Source organism: Carassius gibelio, chromosome B19 (genome assembly GCF_023724105.1).
Source record: "Carassius gibelio isolate Cgi1373 ecotype wild population from Czech Republic chromosome B19, carGib1.2-hapl.c, whole genome shotgun sequence".
NCBI lineage: Eukaryota > Metazoa > Chordata > Actinopteri > Cypriniformes > Cyprinidae > Carassius > Carassius gibelio.
The window spans coordinates 9,624,014-9,637,860 of record NC_068414.1 but is presented as its reverse complement, the minus strand read 5'-3'; the positions used below and the strand labels follow the sequence as shown (position 1 = coordinate 9,637,860).

Here is a 13,847-nt window from a genome sequence, read left to right as displayed (position 1 = left end):
GAAGAGAGATAAGCCAATGATTGAATAAATGAGCAGCTGAAAAGACAGTTAGACTGATGCCATTTTGCCTCTGTCCTATCTGACAACGGCAAGGAAAAACTTTCCGCCCTTGAAAATATGAGCGCTAAATGCCTTAGGCTTTTTTCACTATAGACCAATTCTGATTTGGTTTTCAAATCAGATATATTGCACTACATCTCCACTGTTCCAGAGATGAAATCTGATCTGTTCTTTTAGATAGTCTAATGGTGAATATCTAGTGTATCCACATTGGTTGCCATAACAACTTTGGGCATTTCCACAACAGAGAGATCTCTGGGGAGGCATTTGACGACTGGGTTTTGCAAGCTCTGGTTTGATGGTGAGGAAGTAGTTGGCTCAGTTTGAATGAAGTGGGAATTCCTAAAGCATAACTGGAACAGTTTCTTTGGAAGTCCCCACTGGTGAGATGGATGTCTACATCACAGTGCATTAGAGCAAATATGGATTACATTAAAAGCATCACTTTTACAAATATTTGCATTTTTATAAACATCCTTGTCATGCACCATCTATACTGAAAATAATCTGTTTGCAGAGTTCTCTAACACTCAAGTGTGTATGGCTTTAGTATGCCAAGAGACTACCCTCAACTATAGCAGTCAATTTGCAAAAATGTTTATAAGGAATGTGTATTATAATAAAAATTAAATGTTGTTTACATAATGTGTACTGTGTATTTTATTAAATGTATATAGAAATACACACACATGCATGTACTATATATTTCAGACAAAAAAGAGCTATGTTTATATATTAAACTGGGTGTCTATTTACACTAAGTGCAAATAGCCCTTTTGTTGGTAGAGGCTATAGAGCATCACAGTCCCGCCCACAGCCCGAGAGAGCTTTGGTGCCGGAAGTAAATTTCCCATTCATTTCTCCCATTGACTTTCGGAAAAATGTTTCCGAAAAAGAGTTTTAGAAAATGTGTTAGGATAACCAGCTACGGCTAAACACATAAGCATATAACATATAATTTCGAGTGAAAAAATTAAGAGAAAATCCAAAAATAGTCAAAGGTACAAGACTGTGTACATATTTTCATTTCCGAGCAAAGGAACTACTCATCCCATAAACCACCGCGCCTCACTGAAGTCAACTGAAGCCACAACTGCGAACTAGCCTTTTGAGCGACTTCAAATATGACGTCGGCCGCTCTAACTTTTTCCTCCAGTGAATTTTATTTTATATAGTGAATGTGCAATAATAGCAGTTCTTTCAGTATTAATCGTGTAACTATATAGTGTTTTATATAGGTATTATGCAACATGGTGCAGTGCTTTTTACCTGACAGCAATCACCGCTCAGTCATCAACACGTCGTTGCCATTACACAAATGTTCAGTAAATGCACAAAAAGGTATGCCTAGGCTAAATATTTTTTTGACAGTGGCATTATAAAATGCTTGATATGACTCTACCATATGAAGGCTACAGTAGCCTAGCTAAAGTGGAAGATAATGCTAGCTAACGTAACCTCCCTGCAAACTCACCAAAACTTTGTAGGTTTTGTCCCTCATGCTGACCCTTACAAAACCCACAAGCTGACCCTCGGACACTCTACACTCAACTACATGACCCGATCTGAAGTGGTTTTTTTAGCCCTTTGAACACTTTTGTTTTCCTCCATGAAAAAAGCCATGATGGCAGCCAAGGAGATCATGATTGCACTGATAAGTCTACCTTGCAAAAAAACGCAACAGGTTTTCATTTTATTTTTTTGTTAATGATCTTCAGTCTTCACGGACCTTCGAGGGGCTTAACCAGACGGTTACACGAGTTCCACCAATCAGATGCATCACTGTGGGATTGTGGGATTGTTCAGGATTGTGGGTAATGAAGTACTTATCCAAGACATCGTGAATAAAAGTCATTTATCTCAAAACAAGGTTAGTGCCCCATGAACCTTTGGCGTTTATATGAGCTGGTATTAAGTCTACCATGTATAGTTACGTTTTTATGGCTTATACCCCAACTGTCAATGCAGAAATTGTATTGAATTTTTACTTCCGGCACCGGCTGTGGGCGGGACTTTGATGCTCTATTTACACCAACTCTGTCTACCAACATGTGATTGGGCAAAACAACAATGCAAAAGACAACTGTTAAACGTCAGTTCCCAACCCTCTACATTCCGAGTAAATCACTCGCATATACGACCAAATGTTCAATCTGGGCAAAAAAAAAATTATGTCTAATATTAATTAGTTAACGCGCTACATGAAAACGATATTCTTTGATGTATTTTCCTGTCAAAATAACAGCGTTCCTTTGGAATTCCTTTGGAACTCCCAGGGTTTTTTTCGGTAATGGGTGTAACTAATACGCTAATGGCAATCTCATTGGCTGGCGCTCATCTATTATCGTCCCAGTTTTGATTTCAGCAAATCAGTTTGAGCGAACACACACCTGATTAATATTCTTGAATCCAGCAACACATTAATCCTTAGTAATCCTTGGTGCATTTTATAATTCTTATTAGTAGAATTCGTAGCATTATCTTAACAGTACTTTTGTTAGGATTTTTTTCCCAAGGGTTTTTTTTTTTTTTTACAGAAACACTGAAAGACCAGAAAAGCACCACCACCAGTCTAGTTAAAATGTTTAGTTAAAATGACTAATATGCGTTCAAACATGGCTAGCAGTCTGGCGAGTAAACTAAAACATTTACCAGCCAATGGTGATTCAATTGCCAAGGTGTCCGTAGAGGGTTGGTTCCAGTGGTGTAGATGCAAAGTGCGTGCTTTATGACACAATCAACCAGAGATCAAATCTGCCTTTTGACAAACGTTTTTTCCTCCCTTTTCAAATCTCATATCACATTAGAAAAGCTATTATTTTCAATAAAAGTTCTTGTCTGTGACTCATATAATGGAGGTCTATGGTCACCACCTCAAAGAGCATGCACAGAGGAGTCCAAATTAAACCATTCCCCATCATAAGTACACATTGATGACCTAAGACACGAAACGAGCAGTTTGTTTAAGAAAACAAACAGTATTTATATTGTTTTTACCTCTTGTACAAAACCACGTCCAATTGATCTGAGGGCACGAGTGCTTCCTGATGTGACGTGTGTGCACGTGCTCTGGCTTAGTCTGTGCAAGCGCGGAAAGCCCCGGAAGTGATCTCTCGCGCATTTACATTACTCATTGTTTACACTTACTGTCTATGGTTTACACAGAGATTCGTTACCTTTCACTGTGAAGATCTAAACATATTTAGACGTACAGGAAATTGCAATGGAAGACGATTTCAATATATCAACAGACAACATTACATTTTTTCACAACCATATTTATTTGAGCCAGAATACACATATCAAGTACTCTGGAGCGATGGAGGAAGCATCCACTACAGGCAGCACGTCTTCAAGCCTCAGAGAGACATGTCTCTTCAAAATTGGTGGTGTTTTAGTAGCAAGTGTTGTTAAATGGCAACAGAAGTGGAGAGCATACAGTCTGTTGTCATGAATGGAACAACTACAAGATGACGACGAGGACATTGACAGTATCGCATCACACACCTGCCTGACTGAAGATCCTGAGTTTTCTCCGCTGTTGAGTTGCAGCATTTTGCACGTTGTGTTTTGTTTGCCACGTATAAACTGAAGATACTCGCAGTCACACAACACAAGTGTAGTTGTTTTTTCTCAAAACGTTTCCATTTTACAATGCCAAAGAGGTCTAAAGTGTGGCTACACTTTATAAAAGTGGATGCCGAGTCAGCAAAGTGCAACATATGCGATAAGAGTATTGCAACCAAAGCCGGCACATTTGTTTGGATGAGTGTTTTGCCCTCCCTCCCTGTTTAGTTTGGTCTACTCCATTGCGTATCATGAAACATGCCCCCTTTCATGTAGTCTAAAAAACAGAGCGAGAGACAGATTTATCCGGTACAGTGAATTTCTCTAAGCAGCAGGCCACTGTATACGTTCAATTAAAACACAACCGACTGCGTTTACGAGAATACTTGCAGAGACAATTATTTTTATATAATTGTGTGTGTATGTTCATTCAGAAGCTACGACACGCGAAAGATGAATTAATTCTCTGTACGCGCATTGTCTGAAATGCTGCTCGCAGCATGTGCTTTGAATGAGTGAGCACAAGCTCCGAACGCGCGCGAATTGTTTACAACGCTTGAATCAGCAATATGTAGAAACAAGTGCAAACGATACGATTTGTTTCACCCCTTCAAGCGAGTGAACAACGCGAAACAAGTTAGGAATTTTACATCACTATTCACGATAGCCCATCGGACTGGAAAACACAATAGCCCCAGGACGTGGGGCTAATGATTTTGCGAGCCCTGCCCCTCAGATCTATCCAGTCTGTGAAACACTGGTTTCCACACTGGTTTCGTTAAACAAAATAAATGATTATTTTAAAAGATTGACTCAAAAGAATCATCGGTTCACTAATCGGATCATGAACTTACCGAGTCAAAGATGATCTATTATTGAACATCTCGAATGAATAAAGACTTCAAATTCATCTCTAAAACACATAAAGCTATCGTTTGAATTTATAAACTTATATTTCATGCATGATTCGTATGGATCTGCTAACTGAATGCAAAGTGTGAGTTCTAGAGGAATATTTGTGTCTTGATGAGCATGTATCGCTCACTAGGAGTCGCTAAATGAACAGCTGCTGTTCTTTTTTTTTTTTTTTTTTTTTTTCAACGGAGGATCAGTTGCCCTATTGGTTAAAATCCCCAAACTGTTTACTTAAATATTAAATTAATAAATGACATCAGAACAGGGGCGTTTGCGTTGTGATGTGGTGGGCTGCTGTGGGCCAGAAAGTCCAGGGCAACTTTTTGGTCCCAGTCCGCCCTTGAATGGCGCACCCCAATCCAAAAAGCACAAACAGTTGTATTAATAATGTTATCCTGATTGGGAAGTGTTACCAGAATTTGTTTTAATTTAGGTGAAAAATAAAAGTTTTGTGTTTAATGTATTTGTGTTGATGTTGAAATGGGTTTCAAAACATATGGTATCAAAAAAAGTATCGTTAGGAACCGGTATCGAAACTGAGGTATCGAAATTGGCACCGGATCGAAAGATTTTGAACAATACCCAGCCCTAATGGTGGCATATTGTGTGGTAAACAGTAAACAATGAGTGACATGCATGCGCGTGAGGTCACTTCCGGCACTTTCCGCGCTTCCGCAGACCAGAGCCCGTGCACACGTCACACAACAGGAAGCACACGCGCCCTCAGATCAGTTGGACATGGTTGTGTACAAGAGGTAAAAAACTATATAAATAATGTTCATTTTCTTACACAAACCGCTCGTTTTGTGTCTTAGGTCATCAATGTGTACTTACGTTGGGGAATTTTTTTTATTTGGACTTCGAGGTGGTGACCATACACATCCATTATATGAGTCACAGACAAGAACGGTTTGACCTAAAAATATAAAAATGGGAACTACTGCGGAAACGAAGACACCTACATCTTATTTGTCCTTGAGGTAAGCTAAAACGTACCAAAATTTTATTTGAAAGTGAACTATCACTTTAAAGCTACATGCACTTAGTGTAGAAATAGCATATCGCTAAAATCCTAAATATCATCTATCGCTAAGAAAAATTCTATTTTTACTTATATATATATAATACTTATACTTTACTTATAATAATATAGCATATAATAATACAATATATATTGTTTTTCTGGATTTAATGACTTCATTTTGATGAATCGATATCAGAAGATAAGATTAATAAATCTGCCCCTCTCAAACTTTACGATTATCAAATGAAAAAACACTACACATATTTATACAGAGAAACACAGAATTTTCCTAAAATTACATTAGAGGAAAGAGCTCATACCCAAAATCTAGCAAGATGTTTACCGTCTATAGTTATGTATTGCTTACACACATTACTTACAACTTCTCAAGCTAGTCGCACACCAGATGAAAAACATTTTGCAGACCAGATGTGTCCTTCAGTATTTGCATACTCAAATTCAACTTCATGGAAACAGCATACACAACACAAACAAAAATGTTAGAAAGTACATTATAGTATGAAGTTTACATTACAAAATGTATCACACAGCCAAGGTTGAAGTCAGTGTACATTAACATTATGCTACGCAGCTTCTGGGGTCATAGCTGGATGCTTATAGAAAACAGCATGTTCAAAGATCTGATGCATCATGGTTTACACAAAATTTAAATCATTCACTTAACTAATTTATTCAAATACACAAATTTATTCAGGAACGAAAAACCATAGGTTTGCTCAGGGATTTGTATGGAGCCATTTTCATACATTTTCACTATTTTCAACATTTACTACCACCCCCTTTTGCTAGTATTGTGTCCATAATGCAAAGAATATCACAGTACAAAAACATTTCCCAGTGTAAAACCATTTTGTATTCAGCCCAGTCTGGTTATGAAGACACACAGACTACTCCTACACAAAAATGCATGCAAGCAAACCAGACTTACCTGTTTTTAGGTGAACTAATGCACGATATAGACAAAGAAGAATTTAGCCTGAGGAAATTACAATGCTTTCACTTTCCACAAGTGAATCTTCAGAGAACCTTTCACAGACCTTGTTTTTTTTTTTTTTTTTTTTTTTTTTTTTAAACAGAGCTAAATTAAACTAGGCATGAAAGAAAAGCCGCCAAATTGTGTTTCCTAATACGATTCTGAAATTAAATCCATTCCTTTATGGAACAGAAAACAATCTCTGCCACATGAATACGACTACTGTATTAGAAATGCAGAAATCCAGAGGAATTTGAGGAATTATTGATTTACAGTCATTGGAACACAAGGCGGGCCACAGAATATGCCAGACATGAGTTTAGGGAGGTTAAGATAAGGACACATAAATCAAACATTTTTTACATTCAATTACAGTTTGTAAAAAGACGGAACTGTGTACAGAATCATGAGAAATATCACACCGACTTGATGGAAATAAATGGATTTTGTATCTTAATAGGAGATGCACCGATTGGCCATGGATCAGAATCAGACGCTTTTCCTCATGAACGGCCCGGATCGGTGACCGGAAAATCAGTCTCACTACTTTCCAATTTAGAGCCAATCGGTTTTGTTACCAGTGACAAAGGCAATAACATGACATTCAGTCCCGTATTCTCACTCCCGGTTACATAGTGCTTGTATTGCACATTATATTAGTCATTCCAGCAGGTTACACACTTACACCAAAAGCGCGCGCACCACCACTGATCTATATTAGCGGAGTGCACAAGCTGGCCGGCACTCAGTCGCAAACAGCTTGTGAGCCACAAATACCAAAATGAGTGTCTAACTGCGCTAAAATATTCAAATACATACAAAATTGTCAAAATGGCCATCTTGCCAAGTATCCAGTTAAACACAGTCAGCTTGGAACGTTAAATAGTTGAGAAATGTCCATAGTCTCGAGTAGCAAGACCTTCAGACTGATGGCTGTAGGTCTGGAATCTATGGCAGCTTTCATTGGCTTAAGGCCCACCCATGAGGCCGTTGCCAACATGTCAAACAACCAATAACAGTTAGTTTCATTCAGCATCACGTTTCAGGGCGTGGAAATGTCGCCACAATGACAGGTGTGTAAAACTCTCAGATGTATTTTAAAGATTCTATGCCATGAACTTTACATTTTTTACATACTTTTGACTATCCAACGTTTAATTGATCCTGATAAGCATTCATCGTCACAAAATCGATGGCTTTCTTCTTTCATGATGGGGTTTGGCACCACAGGATTTTTGTTTCCAGGTGGAATGTTAAAGAATGCAACACTCACGTGTGATGACGGGAGCATGTGAAAGCTGCTACTAATGTTTTTGTATTTCTGGTGTCAGTTGTATTTTGTATTTCAAGGTTGTAGTTTATTAGGTTTAAGATACAACTATGTTTCATCTGGTTCATAATCCTTTAATATTCATTTATAATACAGTCAAAGATAGCATGCGGTTTGTGTTTATTGCAGATAGGAGCATATATCATGTTATGTCTAGTTCCCCTTTGATATTTGAATTGTTTTTTTTTTTTGTTTTTTTTTACATTAACCACACATAGACAAGGTGTAGTTATGTGTTATTTATTATTTCAAGTCTGTATTTATCTCCACATTGCAAACAGTTACCTGGCATGCTGCATACTCACCATATCTTGGTCATGTGACTACTCAATGGAAGAAGCAGGACTACAGCTTTTCTTTTTCTTGTGTTGGGTTAAACCATTTGTACTTATCTCTTGGTGATGTAGACATGAAGAGATGACTTATGGTGTTGTTTACATTTTGCTTATGTTGAAGAATTGCATTTATGTTTTAATTGGAAGTTTAATAGTCTAACTGGCTAATTGATAAATTGTGTCTATGCTTCAAAGATTTCTGGTATTGATGCCCCTGTAGTTGGTATCGTCTTGTGTGTAATGAGCCTGTCTTAGGCTATATAAGCCAGTCTAAACTGCAGTCAAAACTGAACCTTGGAAGAAAAGGTGGGGCCATACTGCTTAAAGTGTATATGTCTATGTTTTGCTGCCTGTAGCAATTTGTTTTTTCTTTTGTTTTTTATACATCAAAGTGGGCATTGAGTTAAGTGTCTATTTTTACTTTTTTAATTTCTTTTTTCTTTGTATAGTTTCCTAACTTTGTTTTTTTTTTTTTTACACTTACTGTGAATATGTACACCTCTACGTCTCCACTGGCATTTATATGTTGATACGACCCACCTGGTCTTCATTTTCTATGCACCTATCACTTACAGGTGTGCGATAGAGTTCGTTCACTAATTTATTCTGGTTTAAGAAAATTTTATCTCAGTTTTTATTATTCATTTAAAATGAGACAAATCTGCTATTATTTTAATCTCCGATCTTATTTATTATTTGTAAGACTGCGTTACAATGTGCTTTAATATTACATTAGTGATGTCATCTACACCATTTACTTTCATTTTAATGAGAAACAATGAAAAACAGGTTAATAAAGCATGATAGTCAATGTTTAATGTTTAGAAATTATTATTTCAAGACATGTAAAGAATTTTTGCTCATTTATGTGGGCCGACCCAAGCATGGTTAAAATGTGTTCATTGGCTAGCTCTAAAATCAGATTATTTTTAATTAATAAAAAAGCCCCATTATTTTATTTGAAGAAGAAAAAAAAAAAAATAATAATATATAAATATAATTATATATATTATTTTATTAACAAAATATTTTATTTTGTCTTGCATATTTTTTTGTTTCATTCAATCAAATAAGATTTAAGCTGTCATATGGTCAAGTTACAATGTAACTTGCACCACATTCACTACCGATATATCGGTGAAAGGCTCATATCAGCTGATAATATCGGCAAAACTATATATTGTTCTGGCCCTAATAAATAGTATAGACTGCAGTCCACACAGTTGGAAAACTATTTTAAAAATGTATATTTTAATAATTTAATTCTACAGTATAGTACACTACACTACATGTGTGTTGCATTCATATCCGTATCATGTTCAAGGAGGATGTGTTACAACATCCTTCAAGTGTTGGGCATATTGTGTGTGCTCTGGTGCACATTTTGGCTATTTTATTTGGTCATCAGGGTATTCCATTCATACAGAAAATCTGCACACTGTACACACACTGCGAAAACATTACTAGTAGTAGGGGAGCATACTATTCCACACATACCACAGATATGCTACTATTGGAATTTGATAGCAACAACAAATGCTGTAATTACTATGTGGGCAACCTTGAGGAGAGATTTGGGAATGGCTAAGCAACTTTGAAAGACATGAAAACATTGTTGTGACAAGTAATGACACAAGAAGGTTGATGAAAGACTAGACAGCCTAAGTCCCAAAGGTTTTTACGGAGATATCTTACAAGAAGTTGTTTTGTTGGGTGTGTTCTCAAGAAGCTATTTTTGTGAGTGATTACAGTATGCAATGCTCCCCTAAGCACAAGTGACAAATGGCAAGTTCAAATCTGTAATTTGTGTTTTGACATTTGAGTCTATCTGCATGTTGCAGGATGCCACTAAACCGCCAAAACGAGAGTTTCCTCCATGTTGCATTTTTAGCCAAGAATTTATGGGGCCCTATTTTAACGATTTAAGCACATGGTCTAAAGTGCATGGCGCAGGTACACTCAGGACATGTCCGAATCCACTTTTGCTAGTTTAAGGACGTGAAAACGGTCGGTGTGCCCAGGCGCATGATCTAAATGTGTTGTCCCTATTCTCTCAATGAATAATGGGTGTTTTTTGGGCGTAACGTGCAATAAACCAATCAGAGTCTCCTCTTTAAAAGCCATTTGTGCTCGTGCCATGGCAGGTTACATTTATTCATTTAGCTTACGCTTTTATCCAAAGCGACTTACATTTGCTAAATATGTCAGAGGTCGCACACCTCTGGAGCAACTAGGGGTTTAAGTGTCTTGATCAGGGACACATTGGTGTCTCACAGTGAATTTGAACTCGGGTCTCTCACACCGAAGATTTTTTTTTAATGTTTGTTTGCTGCTGTCCGTCCCAGTATGTGTAATGAGCAAAGTGTATGCACATTGTACACCTGCCTTTAGGCAAATATTACTAGCGCACTTATATTGCGCCAGACTACAGAACTTTTCAGTTCCTCAAAATAGCAATGCGCCTAAACACATCTTTTTTAGATCAGCATGCCCATGTGTGCACATATGGGCACAAATGCATTTGCTTTGCGCCTGGTGTATTATAGGGGGCGATGAGGTTTAAATCTTTAATTGGTCCAAAGCAGTCTCACTAAATACATTCACAGGTCACCTCATTTAAACTTGACTATTCTATGTACAGTATATTCTGCATACATATTCACCATACTTCTAGAAGACATATCATACAAAGAGATCCTTGCATCCCCTTTTCCAGTGCAAGTAGATCTACAAAAGGTTGCAGTCAGCCTTGATGGTAAATTGACATGAAATGCACTTTGTTACAAAGACTCATCTCGCCGATTGCAGTTTTGCCCAGGCTTTTAAATGGATTCACCAATCCACATGGCACACAGCTGACCTGAAATAACCCTACAGCTGCAGAGAAATTCTCATCTACAGAGAGTCAAGAGGAACACTAATAGTCTCCATATTTCAACATCCCCTTTCCTTCTGCTTGCCTGTTAAAAAACTTTATTATAAATCTTTATATCGCTTATTCAGTTACACACAGAAAAGTGATAACCTGTTCACTGCATCGTTTGTCCCTTACTGAATGATTGCATTTATAGAAGTAGATTTGGCTATTTCTTACGTTCAGATACATGTCATGGACTACTAGAATAAAACGTTCTGTATGCTTCATGCAAAACACATTTTTTTATGCATATTGTGCTCTATGCAATGACAAGTATTTCAATCAGTAGTACGTAAACTGTAGTCACAAACTATATATGCTGCATTTTTAATTCAGCAAACACTTTCCGTTTAATGGGCACAATAAAATTTTAAATATAGTACATACAGTTTACAGTTACATGCATACAGTTTATATTTCACAGATACAGTTTTACTCCATGCAGCCTGTTGTTGTTGCATACTGCATATTTGGCAAAATGCAGAAGGTCATCTGGGTATTCCATGTATAAAAGTACACATATTGCATTCTACAGAAATAATAAGCACAGTATATTAGTATTACATTGCAAACAAAGTAAATCATTACAGATATAACATAATTGGCCTACTCCTGTATGCACAAATGTAAAAAATTGTTTTAGTAATCACACCATGCAGCCAGATTAAAAGGCAATATTTGTATTTTGGGCAGTTTTGGGCTAATATAATCACGTACTGGTAAATTATGATGATATTTCTTCAAGAATATGTTGAAAGGATGCAGTTTCTGTAAGTGGGTCAAACTGTTGGGCTCTGCCCCTAAGCCAGTCAAATAACACTGGCCAGCTCTTAACGCATTTAAGAGCAAAAAGCGGTCGGATGTCATAAAAGTTTCTTGTAACATCTGACTAAAGTTTGCAAAGGGATACACGCATGCACGAATGCATGATCGTATGCGTGCAACCATAACTTTAGCAGCAACAGCAACGACAACAACAGTGCAGAGCACTACATGAAGGATATTGTTTTAATGACATTCCAGAAAACATTCATATGAATGTCAACAAGGATTGTTTTTGCTTCGGGGTAAAGCAGGCTAAGGTGATGTTTTCAAATGCCTTCACGACTCTTAATGGTTTTGCCGAAAGACTCTAAAAGTACAGAAACCCACATCCGCTTGAAAACACACGTGAAACATTAAATAATCGCTATGACGTTTCATGGCAGCTTTATATCTATCGGCGCGATACCGAGTTGCACTTGGCTCTCGATGTTTAACACGGATACATTTTACAGCAAAGCACTGCCGTTTTACTTCACACAGACGTCAAACACAGGAAATAATGACTCACCTCGAAGCTGCAACACAGTCTGTTTGTATGTCCTTTATTAGATTTGCCTGTAATGTCAGCGTTTGCCCCTGTGATCGGACAGACGTGGCCTGAAATGACCCAGCAGATCAACGCCAACATGGACCCGAGACTCGCAGAGAAACGTGCAGCTCTCTCATCTGATCGCTGTGGGGAATCAGAGAGCATTTGACGTCTGGCCAAAGATGATTTAACCCTTTACAGTGGCCCAGAAACTATAATGCACTCTTCAAATGAATAAATACCATTGCTTTAGATACATAATAGGGTGAATCTCACGAAAACGAAACATTTCTAGTCATATTTCACACAAAATAAAGAGATGAGCATATATATATATATATATATATATATATATATATATATATATATATATATATATATATATATATATATATATATATATTTATTTATTTTATTTTTTTTTGTGCACTGTGACTTTTATTTTTTTGCCACAGTGCCCTCAATTCTCAATATTCTAATGTGAAAAAGATATATATATTGTATGATTTAATAAAGCAATAAGCCCCAAAAAGCTGTGGTTTACAGTGAATGTATAACAGCTAAGGGGCGTTGTTAGTCAGGATGCCAACCCAAAAAGCAAGCAATTTCGGCCCAGAACCGGCCCACATCTGGCCCACGTGAAATCCATGTGGGCCAAATGTGGGCCAGATCTGGGCCGAAACTGCTTGCTGTCTGGGAAGCAGAGTAATTTACAACAGCTTCGAACTTGCCTCAACCAATCAGAATCAAGGACCGGAACTATCCGTTTTATAATGGATATTTTTTACATCATGGTAGTGTGAGATGCTAATTTATGCTGATTTAAATAACAAGTTGTTATTTACTATAAGAATAAAGAGATGATTATAATGAAATTTGCTTAATGTCATATCTGGACGAGGGTGTGAAACAGGGTGGTGTGGTCAAGTTGTTACTGATATGAAGGTTCAAAGCCCATAAAAGCTGACTGATGATGAGCTATAGTACTGATCCATGAACTATCAACAAGCTAAAGATCATGAAGCACTAAACCTGAACTGAATTTAAGTGTTCTCACTATAGGTTACTTTGCTGTCTTGATAATGTACAGTACATTCAGCTGGTCCTTATTTCTGAATAAAATCCTTTAGTATGATACATGACCTGGGTTTATCCTGTAATAACAACCATCTGACTGTACATTATCCCTTACAGTACAGTACAGCTGCTTTACACTTACTGGCTGTTCAGAATGAAATAATACTCTATGAATGCTGTGCAATTAATATATGTAATGTATAAATGAATTCAAATGTTGAAATAATGTAAGCCAAGATTTTCTCGCCACCACTGATGCGCTTTGGAATGTATT

General features: G+C 37.2%; 1 protein-coding gene across 10 annotated transcripts in view; it reads right to left on the bottom strand.

Moving 5' to 3' along the window:
- LOC127979205 (thyroid hormone receptor beta) overlaps positions 1-12,654 on the bottom strand; it is a 121,241-nt gene extending 108,587 nt beyond the window's left edge. For all 10 annotated transcript variants that reach the window (XM_052584518.1, XM_052584512.1, XM_052584519.1 and 7 more), the window contains exon 1: positions 12,476-12,654. The gene's annotated coding sequence lies outside the window, so the exon portion shown is untranslated. The remainder of the gene's footprint in view (positions 1-12,475) is intronic.
- Between the last annotated feature and the right edge of the window lie 1,193 nt (positions 12,655-13,847).